Source organism: Hetaerina americana, unplaced genomic scaffold (assembly GCF_022747635.1).
Source record: "Hetaerina americana unplaced genomic scaffold, ioHetAmer1.1.p SCAF_129, whole genome shotgun sequence".
In the NCBI taxonomy this organism is placed as follows: Eukaryota; Metazoa; Arthropoda; class Insecta; order Odonata; family Calopterygidae; genus Hetaerina; species Hetaerina americana.
Window position 1 is genome coordinate 575,536 of NW_027286392.1, and position 26,485 is coordinate 602,020.

At 38.9% G+C, this 26,485-nt stretch overlaps 1 protein-coding gene across 1 annotated transcript in view; it reads right to left on the minus strand.

Moving 5' to 3' along the window:
- The window catches only part of loaf (lost and found), a 576,301-nt gene that overhangs the window by 497,630 nt on the left and 52,186 nt on the right, over positions 1–26,485 (minus strand). The gene's annotated exons all lie outside the window — the stretch shown is intronic.

The following is a 26,485-nucleotide window of genomic DNA, read 5'->3' on the forward strand; positions in this document are numbered from 1 at the left end:
TTTAACTATGCAGTATACCTGTAGGTATTTATAGATTTAAAGGGGTGTACTCTCCTCTCATATTTGGGCAAAGTTCATGAAACCTCTCACCTACACAACGTATCACGGTTACTTCAACAAGTTCATGGCCGAACGCCGCTGAGCGCTATTATTCACACTGGTAATGCTGGAACTGACTTTAAATGGTAGCAATTCATGATAAATTGGTAAAATTATTAATGTGAGGTCACGATGATTCCGATTCAACCCTATATACTTCTGTTGCTACTCAAGAGAGTTAAATTCTCATGACTCCTGCTGTAAATTTCGACATCGAAAAAGACAACTTCCTACAAAAAAGACTATGTTCCTCTGAATATCCTTCGATTTTATGTAGTATGAGTCTTTAACATTAATTGGTCTCTTGTTTAATAAGAAATTTAAAGAAAAAGAGACGATATGAAAATGAGCAGAAAAAACGCGTATTCCGTTGAATCATGATAAAACAGATAGGTACTGAAAAGTGAGTGCTTAAAAATAAAATTATTTAAACTAAAAATCTAATTTAAATCTAAATTAAAATTCTAAATAAACTTTAAAAAATCTTAATATAAAAAATCCAAAAGATCGCCAAAACGGAATTGGAACTTTCAATACTCTACTCATTCCTCAAATCGACTTCATTCGCCAAAATAGCTGTCACCATTTTCTTTAATTTCGAGTACAAATCAAATTAATTAAAATTGATAAATGTTTATACGGTTAGTGTAGCAAACGCTAAACTTAAAAGGAGATACACGCATACAAATACTTTGACCAATTCTTGGCAAATTTGGACGAATTAAGAAATGTTGAAAGCTGAAGAAAAAGGCATGAAGTAATTAGAGCACAGCAAAAATGTTGAAAAGTAACCATAGCAACCTCGCCACTAAATACTCGACCAGATACATAAGATACATAATAATACTAAACTAATGCATAAACAAAAGGCAAATTTAAACTCCATTAATGTAATTTTCATACTGTCATATAATTTCTCAATGCTAGAATTTTCAAGAGTCGAAAACGCAGAGTTTTAGGATTGCAGCTTTAAAAACAACGGGCTGCAGAGAAAATACATCAAAATATATTTACAATTTCATTTATCCCAGCATCATCTAGGACCCAGTTAAAACGGAACATACCTCGTGCAACCTATAAACGCTTTGGTAGCAATAATACAATTTTACGTGCGTGTATATATGTACATATAAATGTACATACATATATATATATATATATATATATATATATATATATATATATATATATGCCTTCTTCAAGTAAGGCTTCTGTGACTGAGTCCTACTAAGTAAGCCTTACTTGAAGAAGGCCTCGGAATGGCCGAAAGCTCAAACAAGCTACAATGTGAGTGTCCTTGTAAGTGTTATCAATTTTATTTGTGTTCTATTGCGCCGTCCATATGTGTGAGTGTTTCTATATCATGGAAATATATATGTATGTATATATATATATATATATATATATATATATATATATATATATATATATATATATATATAATATATATATACATATATATATATATAATATGGGTAGAGCGTTGGACTGCTGACCGGAGGGTCCCGGGTTCGATTCCCGGGCAAGGCACTCTGGGCACCTGCAGCTCCACCCAAGCTAAAGTGATTTTTCGGGTACCAGGTCTTCCTGGGAAACCATAACCGGCACAGGGAAAGGAACTGGCCCTCCTACCCTGATGTGTGAATTTTCACACGCCGTATAGGACTTACAGGGTGAACAGGGTGAACTCTACCATCACCGACTAAACCGACCTTCGGGTTGATTACTGTGTTTATGGTTTATATATATATATATATATATATATATATATATATATATATATATATACATATATATATATATATACACACATATATATATATATATATATGTATAATATATATAATATATATTACATACATATAATATCCGTACAGATATTTAAAGAAGTGATATCAATCATTATTGTAAAAAGTATCTGAAAATACTGTTAAATAAAACCAATTTACTCTTTTTAAACGAAATACGAACCCTCAATAATTCAAGTATTAATTATATAAACAATTAGTCGTTCTAATTATTTCTTTTTATTACAGCTTATCAGTATATACGCATACCATTGGGGTAATTGGCAGTTGCGAAATATTAATGAAATTGTTTTCAGAGTTAACCTAGGATGATTTCTATTCACGAATTACCATTTATTTAGTAATACATAATAGTAACTCATAATACGACACCATAGATATTTGGAGACAACGAAAGGGTGCTTCATCCCTCGCGATGACAGGAATCTTTCAACCAAACCTCTACCTGCATACCAGTCTCCTTCTGCCAAGTATCAGAAGCCATATTTGCCTTTTGATTGCATTCTTCGAAAGCAGCACAGCATGAATACGTACATCGTTTTAACAGCATCATGTCTTGTCCCTCTCCAATTTCCCCACTACCCCTCGTGCCGTCGCCTACACTTCAGACCATCTTTATGGGAAACCGTGTCGTCTTACGACACCCCAACCCGTTCGCCTTTATTCTCCTCCCTTCATTCGCTCATTCCCCCCTCGCATATTCTCATTCTCCACGCGTCTCATTCTCAGCTCTTTCCACACCCTTGACTCCATTTCTTCGCCAACTTTTCCCTACCGAAACATTCTCTTCCCTCGTCCCCCTATTTTCCAAGTTTCCTTTCTAAATAAATAAATAAATAAATATATATATATATATATATATATATATATATATATATATATATATATATATGAACACACATGCTTTGCTCTATATATATACAAGCGTTCCACTTTCTTAACATCTCTGATACTTATCCCGCACGTATCCGAGGCACGAACACTATGCCCACCCCCACATTATGCAAAGCACGCCTTGGATTGTGGGCGAGATGATTTGTTGGGCTCGAGTTTGTTTGAACGTACGGCAGCGAGAGCGAGGGGGGTTTGCGTGTGCCATTGGCGTGCCCGAGGCCTCGTTCCGTGCCCACCCCTGTCCCCCTATTCTGCTCTCCCGCGCCTCCTCCCTCTCATAACCCAACCCTCGCGCCTCCCCTCGTGCTCCGGTGAGCACACGCCTTTCCTTTTTGCCTCCACTACCACGTTTCTGTATTGCCACGTCACTCCCTGCCCTCAGGACTAAATAGTGTCCACATCGTTCTCCTCAATCCCTCTAGCATTCCCTCCTCTCAATCTTTCGCTGTTATCCACTCAGTCTCCCAACTTTGACCCCACCCCCGGTAACCTACCCCCGCCTCTCTTCTCCCCTTTACATTACACCGAAACCCGGCATTATATCCCCGCATGGGGATAACGTCTCCCTTATCCCTGTAGAGAATCCTCTACTTCATTTCTTTTCTCACTTGCTGCCTCTTTATGATGTATTCACGGATGTGTGCACGCATCTCAAGAGCAAATGCTATTGGGACACGCTCAATTAATATAAATAGTGCAGATATTTCCGTTAGAAATGATAAAAAGCTTAACGAACGAGAACATATTTCCCCCTGTTTCACTAATTTAGAGTATCTATCCAGAACTTTGGATATAGTCGATGAAGTTCTCATTTATGGCATAAATTAGTCTCAGAGACGAGTAGCCCAATTTCTTAAAATTTATCACAATAAGATAAAAAGTGTTGCATCAGCACAGGGAAACCTGGATGAGAAATAAGCGAAAGGAACTTGATTTTATTAATCAATCGAAAAATTGAGCCGGTGGTATGACATCTTAAACACAATTGATTATTTCTTTCATAGCAATAACCCAATGGCTGTTTTTGAAAGATGAGAGAGGAATCACTCCGCGCTAAGCCTTAGATCCTGTAAACTTCACTAGTACAGGGTAGTTTTTCCTGTTTCTTTATTGCTCCACCATTTTTTCTCAAGATTTTTCAGTAAATATAAAATCGCACATTTAAATTTTAAATGAAATTAGCGGAAGTTGTGTAAATAAATAATGCTATGCCACAAAGACTTCTGGTAGTGGAAATGACGATTTGGTGCCTCGGTGGTATTTGACTAAAACCTTGTGAAATTTCATCTTGAGGAATAGGACAAACTTTGTAAATTCACAAAATTTATTAATACGGTAATGCCGGTTTCATCACATAGGTGCCATATTCAGTTACCTGAAGATGCCACCTGTGCGATGAAACCGGTTGTACCGTATTAAATATTTTTTTAATATACAAAGTTTGTCTTATTCCTCTCGGCAAATTTGGAGAATAATCTGTCATTCATTTCCATAAGAATATTTTTACAATTAACATAAGGGACTCAGGACTGCATCAGAGTGCATAATCATAGATTCAATAAAAGAAAAACAACTAAAATAATAATATCTACACCGAATTAAGGGAACACCACTCAAGACTAAGAGCCTTTGTTATTAAGGAAGAAGATAGGGCGATCAAGCAAAAGAGGGCAGGAAAATAATGAAGAGAAAAATAAGAGTAAAAAATGGAAAAACTTGAGCAAGCTATTTCCAAATCTGGCGATTGAAATATTTTGATTTGGCATTATATCCAATCTATTAAAAACTACTACACAGTAATCAGCCCGAAGGTTGTTTCGATAGGTGGGGTTAAAATCACCTCATAACAAAGCCCAATCCTGTGTGGAGTTTATTAAACAAATCACGGTAGGGACATTCCCTTTCCATGTACCGCATTCGGTTTCTCAACAAGTGAAGCTGGGGTTGCCAAGAAAAGTCATCCGGAATTAAACCTAAGCCCTCAGGTCTTGAATGACAAGAATTCCACGCCCCTTTTACATAGTATATTATAATTGTAAATTCCAGTACCTTATCTATGCACATAATGAGACATAAAAATAACAATTATGAATACATAAACAAAGAGTTTAAAATAAGTTACACTAAAGAAACGAGCCGAGGGAGAGCTTGTATTTCATATTTTTCTCCGATTCACCGCGGGAGAAACATTTTCCTCTCCCCAGTATTGGACGCGCTGCTTATCTCTTCCAGCATTCCACGTATTCTTGTCCGATACCCTTTCCTCAACCACACCTTCTCCTCTATATGCATCCCATCCGCTCTGATTCGCTCAAGATTTCCTTACACCACGACTTCTATACATCCCATCTCATTTCTCCACTTCCTTTCCTCCCTTTCGTTTCTCAAACCCACATCCTCTGTGCCCTACCTCCATGGGAGTTTCAACAGGATGGGAGGGACGATAAGAGGAGAGGGACGATGAGGAGGGAGGGAGATAGAAGGAAAATGGGAAGGGGGAGGGCACAGTCGCTCGAAGGAGAGGTTGAGAAAAGGAGCCGACGGGGACGCACGAAAGTTTCTCCCCATGAAAAAAAAACGTTCCCACTTTTTTTTCTAAGGTGAAAACATGGTGCGTTTTTCCCTATTTCTATTTTTTGTCAGCATGCAAAAGTTTCAGAATCAATCGTGTGATCCTACTGCCCGATCTCCCAGAGGGTTGGAGTCGTGGAGGGAAGTCCTAGTCTTCTTTCGACATTTGCCTCCACAGCGGACGCCGGTCCCTCCTCCGCGTCCTCCCGAAGATGGGGAAACTTTCTCGCCGGATCCGAAGTGCTGCTGACAGCCGCACGGCGTGTACTATCCTCCCAGTGATTAAATCGGTTGGAGAATCCCTCCGGGTCTGCCGGTCGGTGCTTCCCCCTCCTCTCCCCCTCTCTTCTGCCCGTCTTTAAAAACAATTTCCGCGGCGGTGTCCTCGTTTGCCCTATGGAATTATTAGTTACTCTTTTACTCATTGTGTCTCAGAGCCCGGCGGTAAAGGTCTCATTTTGAATCTTCTCCTATTACCCGTACTTGCTTTATGCTGGAAAGCCTAATCTGATAATAGAAAAACTTAAGACAGCTTAATACCCATGCCGAACTCCAAAATCTTCTCAACAGATGCGCAATACGAAAGCATTTTGCATTGAAGTACAGTAATACTGATATTAATGCTGATGCAGATGATTTTCAATTATGTCCACGTTTTTTACCACATGAATTTGCATTAGCAACATATTTTCTTCCCAAAAAAATTTTATCGGCATCACTATTTCACAGTTTTACAAGTCTCGTCTCCTATTCACATGGATACCGTATGGTTGGATTCAAGCAAAAGCTAGACGGCTGATAGAAATTGCAAATCGCTCCGAAATGAAGAGGTGAGGCTACAATTTCGTCCCATTCCTTGCGACAATTGTGTTCACTCAACCCCCCCCCCATCAAACATTGCTTTCCTCTCACATTGAATCGGGGCGAGCTTTGATTGTACATGTGAGTAACGCGTCCGATTAAATGAAATTGAAAAGAGGATTGAGGGAAGGAAGAAATGGGAAGCGTGAGGTTGTTTTATTTTTCTTCCTCACGGCAAGGAGCGTTTAAGAGGGTGAACCCGGAGGAGAATTTTAAGTGCCTGTCGGGAAGGAGAATGCGGATGGAAAACGGAAACAAATGCAACTCGTGACGCGTATACCCTCTTACAAATTCTGCTCCACCGCCCCGTGCAACCCATATTCCCGCCCTTTCACGTAATATTTTTTTTACACCTCAGCCCTGCAGCCTTCTCTTAGCGGCACAGCAGAAGCTAAATTCATTTCTCTCAACCACCCCCTCCCACTACACACCCTCCCCTTTTTCTCTGCAAATCCCTCTTTCCTCTCCAAACTTCCCACTTCCAACCCTCCTCCAATACTCCCCATTCCTCCATCTTGTATTTTTTCCTATGTTTGTTGCCCGGTCGGTTTCCATGGGAACGGCTTCCGATTTCTGCTCTCTCCCTCTCTCCTTCTTATACCCTTCTGCACCGCGTCTTTCAATCATTCCCTCACCCTTTAAAGGGTGGAGAGAGAGGGGGTGGCAGGGAAAGAGGGGGTGAGCGTTTCCAGCTGCCATCTATTGGGGATCGCTCCCTTCGAGAATGGGGCCGAGGAGGTGAAGAAAAGGAAAAACGAAATTATAACGGAGCAGCACGAGGATGAAAAGCGGGGTTGGTCTGGGGGGAAAGGGGAAAAGAGTAGGAGGGAGGGGTGGTAGCGATGGAAGAAGAGAGAGTTTGGCGCTGGTGAGGAGGGATCGAGGGAAGAGGAGAGGACAACCGGAATGTATATCTCCCTAAAACGCCTTACACGTCCAAAGTATTCTGAAAGGGATTCCAAGCAAATTACCCCCACAAATCTTTCACGGTGGTGTTCCCCCATCTTCCATCTCTTCATCCCCCCACATCCACTCTCCCACACCCAGTCCTTCCCCCACCCTCCCCCTGTCTCCACCCCCTCCCCCGATGCCCCCACCCCCCTCGCGTTTTATTTTTCAATCTCACGGATTGATGGGATTTGAAAGGGCAGAGTCCAATCCTTTTTTTTGGCCGTATCTAACGTCGCGTCCAAGTTGGTGTCATTTAACCCTGATTCAACCAATCTAGCAGACCTATAAATTCGCGGGTTTTAATTTGTCTCCTGTCCTCAGACAATAGTTAAATTTTACCAGGAAACAGTTTTAATGCACGGCAGCCAATAATCACGCGTAAGGAAAATATATAGACAATTATTTCGCAAAAAATTGAATTTTCGGTTATTGTACCGATCAGTGAAATGAGAAGTTAAAAGAGACTCCAATGAGCATTAAATGTGAAGCAACTCACGTCCACCGATGTCCACTGATTACCATTCTATTCTATAGGCGGTCTGTTCCAACCGCTGCCCGGTAATGACTGCAGGGTAATTTATCTCGTGGAAATGGTAGGGTATACTTTACTTAGCCATTTACAAGTTCTTTTCAATTACTCTGTGCCCATTTTTTACATTTATAGCCGCTATTCTGCGAACTCAATGGCCAAAATCAGGCGCCGCCAGACATGGTTTGCTGAACAAAAATGCTTACTTTAATACCATCTTTAACCTGAGAAATATTTACATCAGTATTGAAAACGGCATATTCTCTGTACTTTGTGAATTGATCTACGATTTTTATCTTTCTTGGAGTCTAATTCAAAATATGTTAATCGAAAACGGAGATTGATACTTTAAATATACTTTTCAATCAAAAGGGTAGTCCTATTCTAACGGAACAACCAGTTGGTAATTTTGTAAGTGGAGATCTTAACCAATACCTTTCAGCCTATAAGCACTTGTTATATTTACCAAATTCAGTGAGACTTAGGTGAATGTGGTATCAAGTACTCAACAAAGGGATCGTCATACTGCAAAACATTCCATCCCACATTTATTATTTCAGACGACGAGTGCTCTACCTACCGAGCTAACGGGGTATGTATTTTCTGCTTCCTTTTCTTTCCTAATATTTTCAATTTCATAAATTGATATATCCTGAAAGTAGCTACGTTATATAACGTGCTACCACTACACTTAAATTTACACTGAGTAGCCAATATTCTAATAACTCTTCGTAGCTTACTTCTACGAGACCCTATTCTCGAAATCCTGAATAAGGGAATGCTCCGTCATTAAAATCAATATCCTTATCTGATTTTTGTATTGTGAATACTTGAAGCAGACAAGGGTGCGAAAATTTTAGACATGATACATTGAATTGTTAACCTCCTGTTGGCTCCGATATATGCAAGCTGATTTTGACTGGATTTCTCCAAAGCCTTCCTTCACCCTATCGTCGTCCTACCCTTAATAAAAAAATTAACTCAATTTGTTGACCCCACACATAGCTAACACTTATATTTTGGCTTTACATTCCCAAATTTCACACATTGACGGAAAAATCATTTAAGGACAAAAAAACCGCGAATACAACACGAAATATAACATTTTTGTTCAACTTCCTGACAGTTATAAATTCTGAAATTCAACGTCAAGACTGGAGACATATGAAAACCCGGCCGATTTACTCGCGCTTTCATGGGATTTTGCAGCTTCCTTTTTCTAACTTCGAACCGAGTTTTCTCATACATATAAGGATGTCTATTTTCAAGCGGTCATTACTCCAGTTCATAACTGCACTAGGTTTAATTACTCTTAAGCCAGTATTTTTATGAAATACTTAACCAACTATGGGCGAAACTTGTTAATATGTATTGAATGTATAATTCCATTTTTTCTTCCTCTTTAGATCATTTTTACGATTATCTTACCTTTTGAGATGAATTTATCTACAATTTAGATAAATATTTCCTCAATGAAGATATGTTTGGCGTCTAGCAAGACACCGAGGGGGGAATTTGATTAATGGTTGATGGGTATATAGAATCAACGGAAAGTTGCGAAGAACAAGATGTAAATGCAACTCGAACTTGCAACCTTGTGGTTAGGTAGTTATTTGAATGCAATGAACAGAATCGACGGAAGAATTGCCTCGTATAGACTACAAAACTAAGTAATGTGTATCAAAACGATTATTTTGCGTTCATCCAGATTGTAGAAATGATATGAATTAAAATTTGAAATGTAAACTTGAGCCTACATATCAAACAAATACAGAAAATATAGTTTTCAGGAACTCAAAATGAGCTGTCTCAGATGTAATCTAGTGAAGGAGAGAGACACCAAAAGATTAACTTCAGTTCAGTGTCCTTTTTATGTCAATATGATGTATAACTTGAGTGTTCCAAATGGATGTTCTAATCTAAGAAATTGACAAAGGTACACCTCTTTAGTTTTCGTGTGGAAAGTAGAGGTGTAGTCTGATCAGAGCCATTATAAGGATGGATTTGAAATCTAACAAACATTCAAAAGACCATACTCAAATATCTCATTGAATTTCCATAATTTTTTTTCCCTGAGTAGAAGTATTCAGAATTCAAACGTTTATCACTGAGTTTATATGAAATAGCAATCTAATCTCAGATTCATTAACATTTTGCGTAATTTAATTGCTTTACGCAGTGATTGTTATTTTATTTTTCATTAAATCCCACTTATCAGATGGAAATACGCTTTACAAACATAGATATTCTGAATAGGTCATTCATACATAAATTGCCAATTTGTTTATATTGTATTCTAAAAAACTCACTTTTTAAATTATAATTTGCAAGAGTAATTGAATAAAGCGATTATTTTACCTTTCTTTAAATCAAACAGATCTCATTTAAGAAACAATATTTTTCAATGAGACTAGGGAATACGTTACTAATCTTTATTATCAGCGAGGACCTTTTGAAAGTGCCATTTTTAGCATTTTCCCGAAATTCCCCTTGCATTTGGCCCAAAAAAGACTTGTTCTCGAGTCTCCAGAGATGCACCAGAAATTAGAAAGGTATATTCAGTAAAACGTTGAAATTTACTCTGCAGAAGAAAAGTAGTTTTCTTCTTTTCATCTTAAGTGGCCTAGTGTGATGTCATTTTCTCATCTAAAATTAGTTATTGTCCTTCTTGTTTCTAAAATTTCATCTCGTTTACGTAAAGAAGTACGAGGTCATCTTATATCTCGCTTAAACACCGTAGAGGATGTGTATTATCATAATATATTTTTTCAATTCTACATATATTGTGACTAAAAATTGAGAAAATCTTAATTTTTGATGTTGCATGCCTGGTTTGTAATCATCCTCTGTCACACATCCTAGTGGTGGCTTTCATGGTATTATATATAATGGAACAGAAAAAAAACCTGGCCAGTGGTAGGTCAAACTTTTTGTTTGACCTACCACTTTTAGTAACAAGAAGGACAATAACTAATTGTAGATGAGAAAATGACATCACACTAGGCCACTTAAAATGAAAAGAATCAAACTACTTTTCTTCTACAACCCCACACACCAATTATAATGACCAAGCTACAATTGTAAAGATTTTGATTTAATAAATTATAAATCAAGGACTCTCTCCTAGGTTAACTCCAAATTGTTACATTAGGAGATAGATTTTGGAAATATGGAATACTAGAAGAAGAAAAATATCACATATTCATTCGTCCACTGTGGACAATGGAAAACCAAATTATGATGAATAATGAATTTAGAGTCATTGTTTGAAAAAATAAGTATGATCAGCCTGAATCCCTTTAAGCCTATTTCACAGTTTGGGAGTGGGTCTGAGTGCGTGAATTTACAGGGTTATTCAGAATGTATTGCGTCTCATGACGGTATTTAAAAATGAGCTATTGCTTCATATAAGGCTGGAGTGCTCAATTCTAAAAAAACTGAAATGTAAATGAAATCAAGAAATGTTGGTCTCGGATCGATTGATAAAGTATAACCTATCATAGAGGCTCATCACAAATTTGAAGAGATATGGATTGATGGATTAGAAACAAGGGGCATTGAACATTGTAACTTAGAATAATATTTTTATAAAAACTCGTAAATTCTATTTCCCAAAGTAGCTCTCTACAAGAAGTAAACCAACGGTCACTTTCTTCTTTCTTTAAAACAACATCGCTCGATGAAAATGAGGTTGAAAGTAATTTGCAAACAATCATTTCTATTCATATTTAACTGAAATTATTAATTGTGCAGCAATAAATAATTTGTGACATAATTATTGCAAAACGATAAATGATGCTATTATTTCGAGTCACATTATAGGTAAAAGAGGAAGTCTAGATCGTCAACTCTTATTAAATTGTAGTGACCACTGAGGTGCGAACAAAAATTAAGTTGCACGAACAAACTTTAAATGCTAATTATGACTTTTAGATCCTACAATTATAAATATATTCCCGAGTAATTAGCTAAGTGAAATCTGTTTTTATATGATTTCCTATTGTCGTCGTCGCCTGTTGTCAATCACCTGACATGCTATGAGAACATTTTTTCTATACATACTTTCCGTTTTTTATTTTCAATTTCTTTTGCACAAATAACCATATAAAGTGGCTCATACCAATAGTACTTAAAGATGCTCCATTTGATTAAAAAGAAAAATAATAGCGTTTGAAGTATCTAACCTAATCAGGCATTATTTTTGCGATGAGCAAACCTTTGAGATCATTATTAATTATACACCAATGCTTATAAAAATATTTGATACATACAGGTATATAGGAAAATCAATTCAATAGTATTATGCATGAGTAAAAAACACACAACTGTTGGATATTCAGTTGCATCAACCGTTTGGACCATTCTTCACGGCACCGGGGAAAATCTCCAACGCTATTTATCATTTGGATAAACAAGTATACTGGAAAATTATAACATAAACTGAAAACTAAAAAACGTTTACTGAAAAAAAATCACTTCACTGGTTATCAAGATAAAATATTTGAAGTTCTGACACACTGAATTAACGCAGCGGGACCACACCCTCCTTGGCCAACAGTCGTGACGCCAAAAAGAAGAACCGCCACCCACATAATAGCCAATTAACATTAAACTAGTAATTTTTTTGTGGATCTTTTGGGTGTGTTTATATATATATAAATATATATATATATATATATATATATATATATATATATATATATATATATATATATATACACACATATGTATATACTATATATGTATATATATATGTATATATATGTGTGTGTGCGTGCGTGTGCGTGTGTGCGTGCGTATGTGTGTAGATATCTTTATATATATATATATATATATATATATATATATATATATATATATATATATATATGAAAGAGACGAGGAACCTAACCCATCACCGCATGCCTTTAGAAATCCCTTTGCTCGAGGTTTCCCCTCAACGCTCCGCAACCGCAATCAAACAATGCGGGAGAGCATTTCTGCTCGCTGGAACACGAACAAACAGAGATAAAAAGAGGATGAGAGAAACTGTGGGGTGAGTGCCTCGACGTCTGTCTCTTCGATGGTGACTGAAGACCCCGCGAAGAGCATTGCTTCTTCGACGAGGGGAGGAAGGGAAGTCGGCAGCGAGGGGGGAATGAGGAGGGCTTATATTCTCACGTGCAAATGAAAGGACAAAACGTGAACAGAAAGAAAGGAAAAGAGGGGAGGGGAAAAGAAGCGTCCCATCCCTCGACCGACTCTCAAGTCTCCTCTCACCGCGAACAACAAAACGCGCCCATTTTCCTCTTATTCTTCCCGACGTTTCCACCGTTCATCCCCCTGCTCCACCCCATCCTCTCTTTCTCCTTCTTGCGCTCCCACGGCACCCCCTGCCTTGTGCCATTCCGCCACTCCCTTCCTAGGACCCCGCCTTTCTTTTTATCGGAAACCCCCTCTCCCGGAACCGAGGGATCGATTATCTCGCCGGCTCGCTTCCCCCCTCTTTTCAACACGCCCCTCCCCCAGACACACCGACTGCGCAATCAGAAATTTTTTTCCACCTATTTAATCCTTCCATCTGTCCAGAGGAAAGAGTATGAACCATTTCAGGCTTAACACCTGGTGAGAGAATTAATTTCATTCCCCATTTTTTGAACGTACCCACGCTTGCGCCTGAATTCACCAAATATTTTATGGATGCCATATGCATAAAACCGGATTCACTTCTAGTCACGAACTAAGGAATCTTAAAGGTAAAAAGTTAGCATGGTGCTTATTAAATGGTGAGAAATTATGAATTTTTTATAATAATAGCGATCTTTAGATGGAGGAAAGCGGAGATAAGGCAAGACAAAATCCATGAGGTGCTCAATAAAATGCATTGCCTACATTCTTTCAAGGAAAATAAATTGATAAAGATGGAACTACAACCAGTGAAAAAGAATATTCAAGTTATTTCATTCAGTGGAGATGAATAATATTGAACTAATTGTTTATTTATTCTTTACTGGTAGCTTCTGATTGCTCTCAACAAATATTTATTAAAATCGTCTCGCAGTGGTACTGCTTTGCACTGGTAGCTTTTGGAAAAGTCATGTGCGTAAGCGTTGAAAATAATTGTTAGCATTCTCAATATTATACAATCAAACACATATTATGTAGCTGTTCCTTCTTGCTTCTTTTTTCCATCACCAAAAAATCAAAAAATAACCTCTAAAAATATTCCCATAAATAATTCAAGCCGGCGCAACCTAAACATTTCAAGTTCTTAATTCCCTCCTCTCCTTTATCACACTACGTTCCCGCTTTCACTGTGAAAAGTTTACAGTCTAATGATCCTGATCTTTACATAAGAGTAGCTTTTTGTGAAATAGATTTTCTAAACTGCGCATAGAGTTAGAATGGTATAGAAGGCGCTTCCATTATATAAACTAGGGCCTTTCTCTGTATTTCTGAGAGGAAATATTGGAAAGGGAATCAATGTAAGGTATCGCACTCCACTAATCACAACATGCCTGAGATGGAAAGTTATTTACTTGCATTTTAAAGAATACAGGCCAGTATTTAAATGATCAAAGGATTGAATCATTTTCACTGATTTTTCTTCTAAATAAATTCAAACCCACTATCGTAACCTTGTCAATATGTCTTTTTCCCGAGCTCTTTTTCCGCCGCGATATATTTTTCCGGGGTTAATTCATTCCGCCTGTCAGTGGAGCATTAACTTTCAAGCTCCTTAAAAGAACAGGTCTTCTCATAATCCCCCACTTCGTCAGATATTCAACTATCAATAATTATCATGAACTCATGTTCCATTCTCCTATTTTATACCCTAATATCACTGAACAATGCATCAAAGAGTCAATTATCTAAGGAGTTTGATAGTAGACCGACATTTTTTTAAATAGTGGATTTTAGTGAGTTATCCGTAGAGTGTGATGAACGATAACATTTAGTGTACGAAGACTGAAGATTCTGTGGGGGAGATGACAGATATCAATTCAAGTCCTCCTTGACAAGAGTCCTCTTATCCTGATCCAACTTTTGAATGAGGGTGACAGAGCTTTGCAGCCAGACAGAATTTGAGAGCAAGTCCGGGAACGATATCCGATTATAAATTATCCGCATTATAGAATTTGGAATTATTAAATCATTCGGGTTTGAAATCAAGATGGTAAGACATTCGGATTAAAACAGTGCTGGTTCGTAAAATCTGGCTTTGCAGATTTTTTGCTAGTCCAAATGATGCGGATTTTCGAAGAATATTAACGCCTTTACTGCATTCTAGTGAAGCCAGGGTTGTAATTTTAGTTATTATGTGAATTTATTTAACGATTTGAGCACGTTACTGGAGCATGAGTCTAAACAAATGCTCCATATCGTGTGCTGGTGGCCTCAGTGCCCTCGGTAGAATCTGTTCTGATGAATACGGAGCAGTGTGAAATGGAACTTTTAAAAAATCTCCTTTAGGATGGAACATGTCTTATGACCATTTTGATTGGCCTCTAAATTGTTGAGTATGCCCCAATATCCAAATCCCTTTTTTTCAAATCGATCAAAATACATTTATTTTAGGATGAGTCTCCAGATCTTGCAAGTTTTAAATCATTCAAATGAAAAATTTTAACTTTCGTATTATTTTTGGTTCTCTTGACTCTCCCGAGAAGGAAAGCTCTGTGCCGAGTACAATTTAATTACTCCAATCGTTATCTCAGATACAAACTCCCAAAATAGAAAATATTGTATGTTTTTACTCTTCTGCCCCTAATGCAGTAAAAACTATTCTTTTCTATTCTTTTCCTTCGGGCTCACTGATTTTGAACTGATTTCCATCTGCAATAAAAACTGCCATTGCTTATTCGGTTACCGTTTTTAAGTTTGCACTTATAAAATTAATTAGTCATTCACATGACAAAACTCTGTTTACTCCTTTTCTTTGATTATTCCCTTTGTATCCACATCTTTGTTAAAATCAAAAGAGTGTGGAGAAAATGTAAAACTGCTCAATGGTTGAATTAGAGCGTATCTTTTTATTGAGATGACTCGGAAACATCATAGTGAGCTCCAAGCGTTTAGGAGATGAGGAATGAAAGCTGGAGAGGGAATGAAGAAGAGGAAAGAGGAAAAATGTTTTTGAAAAATTTTCTAAAAAATTTCGAAATCCAAATGCTCCCAAAAATGAGTCAAATTCTCTGTGCCATGTAAATTATTCGAACTCATTGGTTATGCATTTAGTTTGAATTATACTCTTTGAATAAAAGCAATAAAATTATGAACGCCCTAAACGTTTCGAAGAGTCGCCTGTCGTGGATGAGGAAACGAAAATATGATCGACCTGTTTTTCTCCCCGATTCGACCTGAGATCGAATCCGAGGCTTTTCATAAACATGGGAAAAAAGGCGAGACGAGTTTACTCGAGAGCAAACCGAGTCACCCGAAACTGTTTACCAAAGTAAAGGGATAGGCTCACAAACGGGTCGCTTGAAAGTGCTTCTGGCGCGAATATGCCCGTTCCCAGAGACTCCCGTCCCTCCATCGGATGATAAACAAAGGGAAAGCGGGAAGGGTGAGTATGTATGGGGAGCCGGCTTGCTTGGAGGGATTGACTATAATACCTCACAAGGGCTGGCAGAAGAGAGAAGGCGGGAAAATGCCTAGGGGGCAAATCAATTGAATAGATCATGCGACTACCGTTTAAAAACATAAAGCTGCAAAACCAAAAACAGGACGTCCAGTAGATACGACGATTCTGTAAGAAAAACTAAATACAAATATGGATAGATTAGTTTGCTGTTTGGATGTTTCACTCCGTGGGAATTTCATGCAAATCAGATGGTATCATCGAGTAAATACACCCATAGGTGTACACAATTGTAAGTACTAGGGTACTACGAAATAAACAACTAAATGATAAATTGAATCTACGAGCGTATTGTGACGTCTGTCGCTTGGCAACCTTCGCTTGTTTGCCCGGGGGAGCCCATTGGGGGTACCAGGTGGTCCGATCAGGGGGAACATATAATACGGGCAAGAAGTAGTTCTCTTGAGCTCTGCTTCTCTTGGCGTGAGTCAGACCAGGAGTTCAAACGACATAAACGAGAGCGACGCACTCGAGAAATACAAGTAGCCGTGGGGGATAAGGTTTTTGAGAGCAGGGACCCTTCAAATACATGTATCACCATTACAGGATCCTGTATATTGTTTAGATCATGTAAACATATTCATAAATAAAATATCAGTGGCAAATGGCATAACTGTTTTATTTCCGCAGCGTTGGGTAATCCTTCCTATATCAACAATCACCTCATAGATCCTCAAACCCCATAAAAAATTTAGGGATAATATGTGACGGTTACAATATATTACCTACATCATTCTTCCAGATAATTCATTTACCCATAGTTTTAGATTCAATATTAGCTTAGCACACTACACGAGCACTTGGTGAAAATAACTAGGACATGTCTTCAATTGACGTTTTAATCGTGAACGACTCGGGAGTATCTGCACCGTGAAACGTAGTCACCCAAATCTTAACTATTGACCACTTAAACAACTGGGTTTGCATAAAAATTCATCTAGAAAAAAACCTCGAATTTCACATTAATTAACCAAATTCCCACACCCTTTCTCCGTGACGCCAAATAACAAATTGGTATTATATATTTACGGAAAAATAGATTTCTTTATGAAAGACGAGGACATCTACCAACATCTGTTAAACTGAAGACCGTCAGGAAATTATAAAAATCAAATTTGTTGCAATTTACAAAAACATATGACAGATTACGTTTAGGAAATTTGGCGACCATGAGAGAGGAAGTGACCCTTGTTTGCTCGTATTGAATAGAACCTATTCACACTAAGTAGGCGAAGCTAAGAATTCGAGAAGCTTCCCAACCTCGACGTGTGCACTGCATAATTTTTCAAACTTCCTCGCTACATTCCAGGGTTTCCTCTAGGTTTTAGCAACACTGCATATGTAAATTCACGTTACAATGTACACTCCATTCCACTTAGCTTGAAAGTTAAGTTCCTTACAATTGTTTAGCCTTGTGAAATAATACTATAAAATAATATTGAAATAATGAAAATGATGAACATCAAGTTCCCTTTCCTTTCCAAACTGTTTGATTTGATTCCATATTCATTTCCTAGATGTTTAATCAAATATGTTCCTAAATACCTATGAGTCTATTGAATATCTACGGTGTCGATCGTAATTGACATTTTTCCTTCGTAAATCGCTGGCAAGTGCGTACTTTCGTATATGCTTGCCAGCGATTATTTAAACAACCCATATTACTTTTTTCTTCCTTTTTTAGTAAGCGAGAGGCATTCTATAATACGTTTATTTACCATTTGAATTAAAGATATAAATCAATCAGTCGGTGAAAAAAGATAACAAACTGAGGATTGGTAAATATTTGATTGGATTGATGAGGGTTTTTGTAGATAGGGCATTTCCATGGACGACACGGGTCGAACAGAATGGCATTGAAAAAAAATAAGACAAACATCGGCGACGGCGCAACTGAAGAGTAGCGAGTGGAGCAGGAGGCTCCCCCGTTCACTACGGGTGATTGCGGTCGGCGGCGAGACGATGTCTGCCGGAAATACTGCCTACATGCACCACGACGCCCACTCTTACCACACACCGTAGCAGACCCCGCATCGACGCGATCCCGCGTTAGATTACCCCGAAATCGTTCTCCTGACGGGCCATTCTCGGCCCACCGCTTGGCCACCGTCCCTCGCCCGACCTTGCCCGTAAACTAGCTTGTTTGGCCAGTCCCTCTCCCTCGTCCTCCGCATCCTCCTTGCGAGCAAAATCCTGAACCTTTCCGTCGTTTAACACCCCCTCTTCCTCTCACCCTTTCGTCGATTTCTCTCTCTCCGGTCGGTTTGAATTCTTCGCGGCCACGCACGTAGCCACGAGAATGGTGTGAAAACGGAAATCAGAGGCAGTGAGGGAGAGAAAGCTTCAGAGGGAGAGCGCACTGAGTGGAAAATCCAACGAATGGATTCTCAGGTGTAATCCGTACTCTAGTCCCCACTTGGAGCCAGTTATACACAAATGATATGAGGGTAATTTAACGGAAAATTAGGATTTATCAAGAGTGTTTTAGGAAAAGGTGATGAGAAGGTAAAAGGGCATTTGTTATCTTTCACTTTTGCGGTCTCATTAAAAATGTGCGGTTGTCATATTGCATCATTTCCATTGAGGCTTGATTTTTGAGTTGGACGGATCGAGGCCGGGATATATGTAAAACATGTTTTTGCGAACAAGATGGTTTGACAAAATCGTTAAAAATTAGATGTAGAACCTTCCAAGACCGGAGGGCATTCATTGAGTCAAATATCTTATATAAATTTGAACATGGTGAACACATTTTTAAAAGTCCAACATTCAATGGTATTTTGCATACCTTTGAAATATACACGTACAAAACCAGAGAGGTAGGTGGGATCGATCTCACTTGTCACGTTCAAATATAGAGAATAGCATATGTTTTCTTTACCAAAACAATAATAATTGAAGTGAATCACCCTGCTTGGAATACATTTTTGTTTCTGGCTAATCTTTTACTATTAAAACACATAGTATTTCATTTATTATGGGGGAGTATTAAATAAAAAGGACTGCAACAATAAAGTAATATTTTTGCCTACATTCATCTTTTGAGTTTAAAACTTCTCTACTAACCCGTAAAACGGGAGAGATGCAGTCTTCACAATGTACATGCCACGGAAGTCTTGAAACTAACTTATACACTAGATGATAGCTTTACCATTATGAGTATTGTGAATACTCTATTCTTGTCGTGGCATCGCCCCCTATCACGCAACCTGACGGTGGTATAAAATGATTGAGACCTACCAATAATAATCAAGCTCAAAAAGCATCTCAATAAATTTCGAGGTCAAAGGGCATTTCAATCAAACCTCACCAGAAATGATTTCCAATTGTCGACTGTTTTACCCTTATGAATTTCAGGAAAGAGTGTTATCCATCATAGACTTCAGGCGTCAAACAATAACTACGTAATTATGGATGGAAATCGCTTTCAAATGAGCGCGTGAAGTTATACAACTCCAGTAAAAATGTTCATATTTCCGATTACCTTTAGCACTTCATTTAATTCTGCAGGTTGCTAAAATGCCTGAAAGTTAAAATTATTTTCCTCAGTTGCAAGTAATTAATATTACGGTGAGAAATGAATTTAAATCAAAATCTACATATAGGGCATGGTTAATTTCACGGATGCTGTAATTATACCAATATGAATCATAATATAAAAGGTAGTTCATGATTCTCATAATGGCAAAAATAGTAGATTTGAGTTTTTGTGAGGTTCAATAGCTAAGGTAATACAGCAAGTATAAACTACGTAGCAAGCAAAAATTCCATGTATGAGACGGAATCTTAATCTGCGCTCTTTAGGTAGCCAGACGAGCACGTTGCCATTGTTGCAACAGCAAGATTCTCTCCTTGCATTCATTAATTGTATGTCAAACCACGCCATCAGATGAGTTATATATTTTATGATCTCATTAGATCTTCATCATTAAGCCTCAAGTCCTTTCGTCGGCTCGCGAGGTACAATGTACATGTAGACTAACGATACCATCTTAAAAACCAAATATAGATCACGTGCATGCAGTAACCCAGGAAAGGCGTCAATACTAGTGGTGATATAGACATGTAATTAAATATTTTAATCATGAATTACCATTTTTGAATTCATTTTTACTTAAACTCTCGATAAAACCTTCAGTTAATTATCAGTTGTAATATTTTTATCTAGTAAAATAAAATATTTCTAGAAGTAACTTGGCTTTAAAACCCAAAAATACCTTTAATAGCTATATCAATCATTATATTTCTCAGGTTAATTTGTTTTATTTTTTTAGACAACTTAATACATCTGTACATCATAAGATACAGTCTTTACTAATGGTACGGCGAAAAAATACAAAAGTAAATAAGAAAATTTTTGCATGACTCTCGGAAATCTTAACCACGAGTTGCTCGGTTCCAAAAATTCATCAACGGAGTAGCACGAGTCTAGTTGTGGGAGGCAAAGTTTTTTTTCTTAATTATTCCGCAAATTACCTTCTAAGTGAGTCGTGATAATCCAATCCACCGTAAAAATCGCACGCGACTGGAACACGCAAACCACTGAGAACCTCATCCACTGCCGTGAAACTCAACTTAGAGAGACAAAGGAGGGAACCCTGAACGATGGGAGAAAAAAACCAAATCTAAAGAAGATGAAAAGGGGGCGGAGCGAGAGGAAACGACTACACGGAGACGGTGGAAGGTAACGGCGTTGGCTGTAATGACACACATCCAAGACCACTACCACCTCACTCTGGTTGCATAGACTGCATGACCAGCTTCAATTAAGGGTGGCGAAAAACAACTCTGTAGTCGAATCGATAATCAATCCGGGAAGGGAATCGAATCAAAGGGAAGAGAACCACTTGTTGTCTCGGAGGATGTTTGGTGCGAAGTGTTTCCCAACTCGGGGCCGATGAAAGAAAAAGGCGAGGATGGTTGGAAAGAGGTTGGGAGAGGAAGAGGGGCCGAGATGGCGGGGCCGACGGAAGTGAAACGAGAAACGGAAGAGGGGGAAAGGGATGTATAGGGAAGAAGAATCCCGTCAAAGGAGTCGGTGCAGGAAGCGAAGGCACTGAGAGACTGGGGCAGGGATGAAATCGGGTGGAGGAGGGGTGCGAGTATAGAAGGAAAGGTTGGGGATTGTAATGGGAGCGGGTAGCCCTTGTTGTGAAGACGGGACTAGATAGAGGGAATAAGAGAGAGAGTTCTTGAGGGGCTCAAAAGTGGAACACACGGCCCTCGACCCTTTACCTGAAGTACCGCCAATACGATCGAAGGTAGAAGGAAGACGGCAAATTGAATCACATTTCCCTAATCGCATGCAAATGATACTGAAACTTAGTTCATCCCCTCAAATCCTCTCTCCTCCCACCACACCGCCCGCCGCCCTGATTCCGACCGCCCATCCAAAACCTCACAATAACTCGGGTCCTCCTCATCCCCCTCGGCATGACGACGTTTGGAGTTCCCCTACTTTGAGTCCACCGCCCTCTCCAAATCCCTTCTTCCACGCCCAATCTTCCCAGTCGCCGCCGACTCCACAAAATCCGACCCCGTCCAACTAACCCACTGCGCCAGGCCGCTTTCAGCTCTTTTCCTCAACATCCTCTCTCTCCATTCCCCTAAGGCACACCCCACTCATTGTGTAATAATTGAGGTTTATTCTTCACGTGTTCCTGTGTCAACCGAGATAAGAGAGATTCTTGCTTCTTTGAGTTTGTGCACTTGCTTCACTGGTTTCGAGGACGTGGCTCTTGTTTTAGCTTCACATCCGAATGGACAGCAATGCGATAAAAGCATCATCATTCGCGCCCGAGCTGTAACTGCAACCCTGGTATTTCAATTTCCGACCAGTCTTTCCGCTTCGCTGAAGACTGGAATGATTCCTCAATATTTTAGACTATCGCACTTGAGATAGTAACATTTCTACTGCCATTCACGCCACAAAAAAACTCAAATCCACCCAACTGGAATATTCATAAATAGACCTTACTTTTATTTCCCTTCTACTTTTGAGTTGCTTGATCAAAGGAGAGAGTCCTTTCCTAAGTTACCAAGGTACGCCATTCAAAATTCTGCGTGTTTTCAGCAAAATGAGTACTTCGAGACTTATTTCAATTTCAATCTATTGGCCCTTGATCATAAATCACTGCCCAACCTCTTCTTCCATCACCTCCTCCCGGAGCCGTCTCTATTCTGAGCTATGCACAGCAATTGAGGAGTCGGCACAGAATCACAGGAGCAAAACTCTCACTCACGCCGATGAAGTTCCACCTTTTCCCTCTCCCTCTCCATCTCCCTGTGCTCCACTCTCCAAGCCATTCCCTACTTGCTCCTTCGCACCAACTCTCTCTTCCCAGCGGTTCCATGCCGCTCGGTTATAAAGGTCCAGAGAGGGAGGAAGAGAAAGGGAAGAAGACAGGTGGGGATCAAAGGATGTGAGCACCAAGTTTGCCCGTACGAAATCGTCCTCCTCCCCATGCTGCCGCCTGTGGGACACGGAAATGGGGATAATTCGAGAGAGGGCTGAGTTGGACAGCAGCTGGGGACAATTTGAATTTGCGAGGCGTCGATGTTGACTCTAATGGAACATCGAGCTATTGATGCGAATGCGTAAAGCCACACAATAAAGTCATCTTTTTTTTAAGCTACGACAAAGCGAAAAAATGGTCCAGTTTCAGCGCTATCGACTTGTGAAATTGATAAAGGAGGTAAGATTGTGACTAAAGTCATATAGATTGAATTTTATTGAAATCAATCATTATTTGAGGCATTTACTTTGAATTTCAATTTTTCGTTAAATAGGTCTCAAGATGTTGCTTTATTGGAAACTAAAGGTTAGAGGAAGGTTATCATGAAAAATAAATATCCTTTGTGAAAAACATATTACTAAGGCTTTATAAGAAAATTAGTACCTATGCAGGTACTAATTTAAAAGGTAACCCTTGTTACTATTACGTCAAATAAGCCCTTATAAACACAGCTAAGGCTGTTTCAACACCTAAAGCCACCGTGATCATTTGAGTCAGCTGGAGGCTTTATACTTTCAAATGTATCGTCATACAAACACAAATTTGGATTGTTGACCAATGAATACGTTTCAGCTTTGTGTAGAGTTACTTTTAATGTTCTTCACATGTATTAAAATGACTTGGAATGATTCCCTCATGTGTAGTATTTATAATATAATATTCTTCAAAATATATTAGACCCCAAATGGGATTGCTAATGCGAAAGGTATTGCAAAGCGAATTATAATTACGATTTGCAACAGTTAACAAAATCAATGCCGTAAGCTCTGGAAAAAATTGTTAGAATAACGTTTTCTGAAAACTTGCAAATCCAGGTAGTTCCAATTAATCTGTTTCAAGAGCAATCGCCGGATGGTTTTAAGAGTGCGAGCTCAAGTAGGTAATATATTAAATTATCTGTATCTAAGGTGTTGAACTCTTCTAAGAGATAAAGTTAAGTAATCTAATCCTTATGCATCATCACAAATTATCAACTCCTGCATGAACCTGTCTCGTCACTATTTTAAACAATGAGCCATTCAAATGTACTTTGATCATTAAATCAATAGATTAATTGAAAAAAAGGCTTTATCTCTTAAAAGCTAATGTTAATAAACAAGGAACGTTTGCACTAATTTTCCGATGCACAATTGCTAAGTGGAATCATGTTCTTCCCTTTGATACACGGGCAGAATCGAAAAGCGAAGCTCCGGAATGAAGATTACCCATCCCTAAGGGAGCGGCAGGAATATTCGGGAGGGAAGAGAATAACCCCTTCCCCTATCTCCATGGTCTCCAAATGTGCCTCTCCTTGAGGCTCCACGAAACGAGAGAAGAGGAAGAGGGTATGAGAGGCGTGGGTGGTGCGGGGGATGGGAAGACGGGAAAAGGGACGTTGCGAAGGGTGCTCGAGGAGAGGGAGGGAGTCGGGAACTTGATTAGGGACGGAGAGGGAGAGGTTGTGGGTCTAAACGGGAGCAAGAGACGTCGTCTGGGGAAACATGAGCGTCCTCCTTCCCAACCTCTTCCCTTTCAGTGCCCCGCAAGCCTCCCTCCGATTCCCCTCCGCCTCTGTTCTCCCTCGCCCGCGCGGGATTGCAAAGACGGCGGAAGGGATCCGAGGAGGAGGGAAATCCTTTTGTGTGCGGCATGGCGGGCCCACCTGCACATTATCGCTCTCGTGCGGTCGCAAACGAAAGAATCTAAATAAAGGGATCATGGAAATGCAATGAATGGATAAATGGATGAAGCGATCCTTCCTTCCTCCTCAATTCTTTTAGTTCATCTCCCTCCTCCTGATTTTCTGTCTTTCTTATTTCCTTGAGGAGAGTCACGTCCACGACTAAAAATTACCCGACAAACCGCCGAAGGGGAGTAAGGCAGGACACCGGCCATTAAGATAAATGTGTTATTTGATCACGGGATCAATCGTCAAACAACGTAACGACGGGGTAGGACAGAGGTCCGACGGACTGATCGAAGTCGGCCGACTACAGCTCATTTTCCTCTGCGGGAGAGAAATTCGCGGATGTTGCTTTGAGCTACGTTCTGACCTGATATTCAGCTTCACATCAAAATCGGAGCAGTAGATAAAACAACAACCATGCCAATACTGTTTAAACCAAAAAAACTACGAATTCTTTCTTCATTATCCATCGGCACATAAATGTGAATTTCGAACACTTTCACCATTTCTTGCTCATCGCTTGCCGCCATCGCTTATTTGCTCGCCATCTCTTAAATTGACACAAAATATGGTACAAATTACTGTAAAAGAATGAAAACGCACTTTTTATGTCAACATTTTAATTGTGAAATCCTGCTGCAATAATTATTGTCAAGCGGTTACTATTGGAATTTTGGAAATAAAAACGGCAGAATTTTTCATGAGAGATACGATTATATAAGTATATTCCTAATAACTTCAGAAAAGTTCAGTGTTGATAATATTACAGCAACCTCGCTAATTCATATTTCCATACAAAAATGTGGAAGGTTTCTACCTAAAGCGAAGAATTTAAATGGATCGCGTTCACAAAAATGAAACTTGGGTGAATCACTTTTAGTAAAATAAATCTCATCAGCTCATTTACTTCATGGTAGGGGAAATAATCATAAGGAATCCATAATTAAATTAAAAATGTTAATTATAAGTAATAGTCTACACGTGTATGTCGTTAGAGGTGTCAACTGACTCATTGAGTAACTAGGAAGAGCTGGTTAATCAGGTTTATGGGGAATGGGGGAAATGGTGGAAAAACTTTGGATACATCATTTCCAACTCATAACAAAATGAGGCAAGAATTTCACCATACACTTTCTCAACCGATGGAAGGATATGTCACTTTCGTCCCTGTATATGTGCCGTACACTATATACAGCACATATGCCGGGATGAGGACAGTAGTCCAAAATCGTACTACTCCCGAGACTCAAATTTGGGGGTCACCCATGCAATTCCAATAAACCATTAATGTACCATTAGGCCTCTCTCTCTCTCTCATGAGTGAAAAGAGCGAGAGCGTCATTGTAATATTACTGCAATGACAAGATTCTAATATTCAATTGTTGAAGGTGAGTGAACATTATCTACTTATATCACGAATGAAGTGGCCTCTGATATAGATATTTGAATTATACGCATTTTATAATTAACAGCATATGAAATACTCAAACCTCAATAAATGAAAGCCTCAAAAGGAAACTGAATAAGTATGCGCCTACACAACTTAAATTTTCATCATGGATTTTTTAGTGCTTTTTCCTGAAAAGGAGCGTGATATACTCTTTGCCTGACTCTGGAATTTCAACACCGTGTTTCTACCTCCCGATTTTCTGTGAAAGAAGACGGATGAAGGCACAATATTGAAATTGCACTAAATGTTCAACAACCATTCAGCAAGCATGAAATTTGGTTAACTCATATTTTACCAATGAATGAAAACGGCACAGCATCAAATAGCTAAAAAAAAAACCTTACGTGAGCAAGGTAAGCTTAAGAAGACATAGAATCCGGAATGTGGACTGTAAATCAGTAAAACAACCTTTCGTGATGCGTTTTTATAGAATTTAATTGGTCAAAATATTTGATTAATTGGGGATTCGCTTGACTTGAGACGATATTGAGCAAGAAATAAATTTCTTCAATCAAATG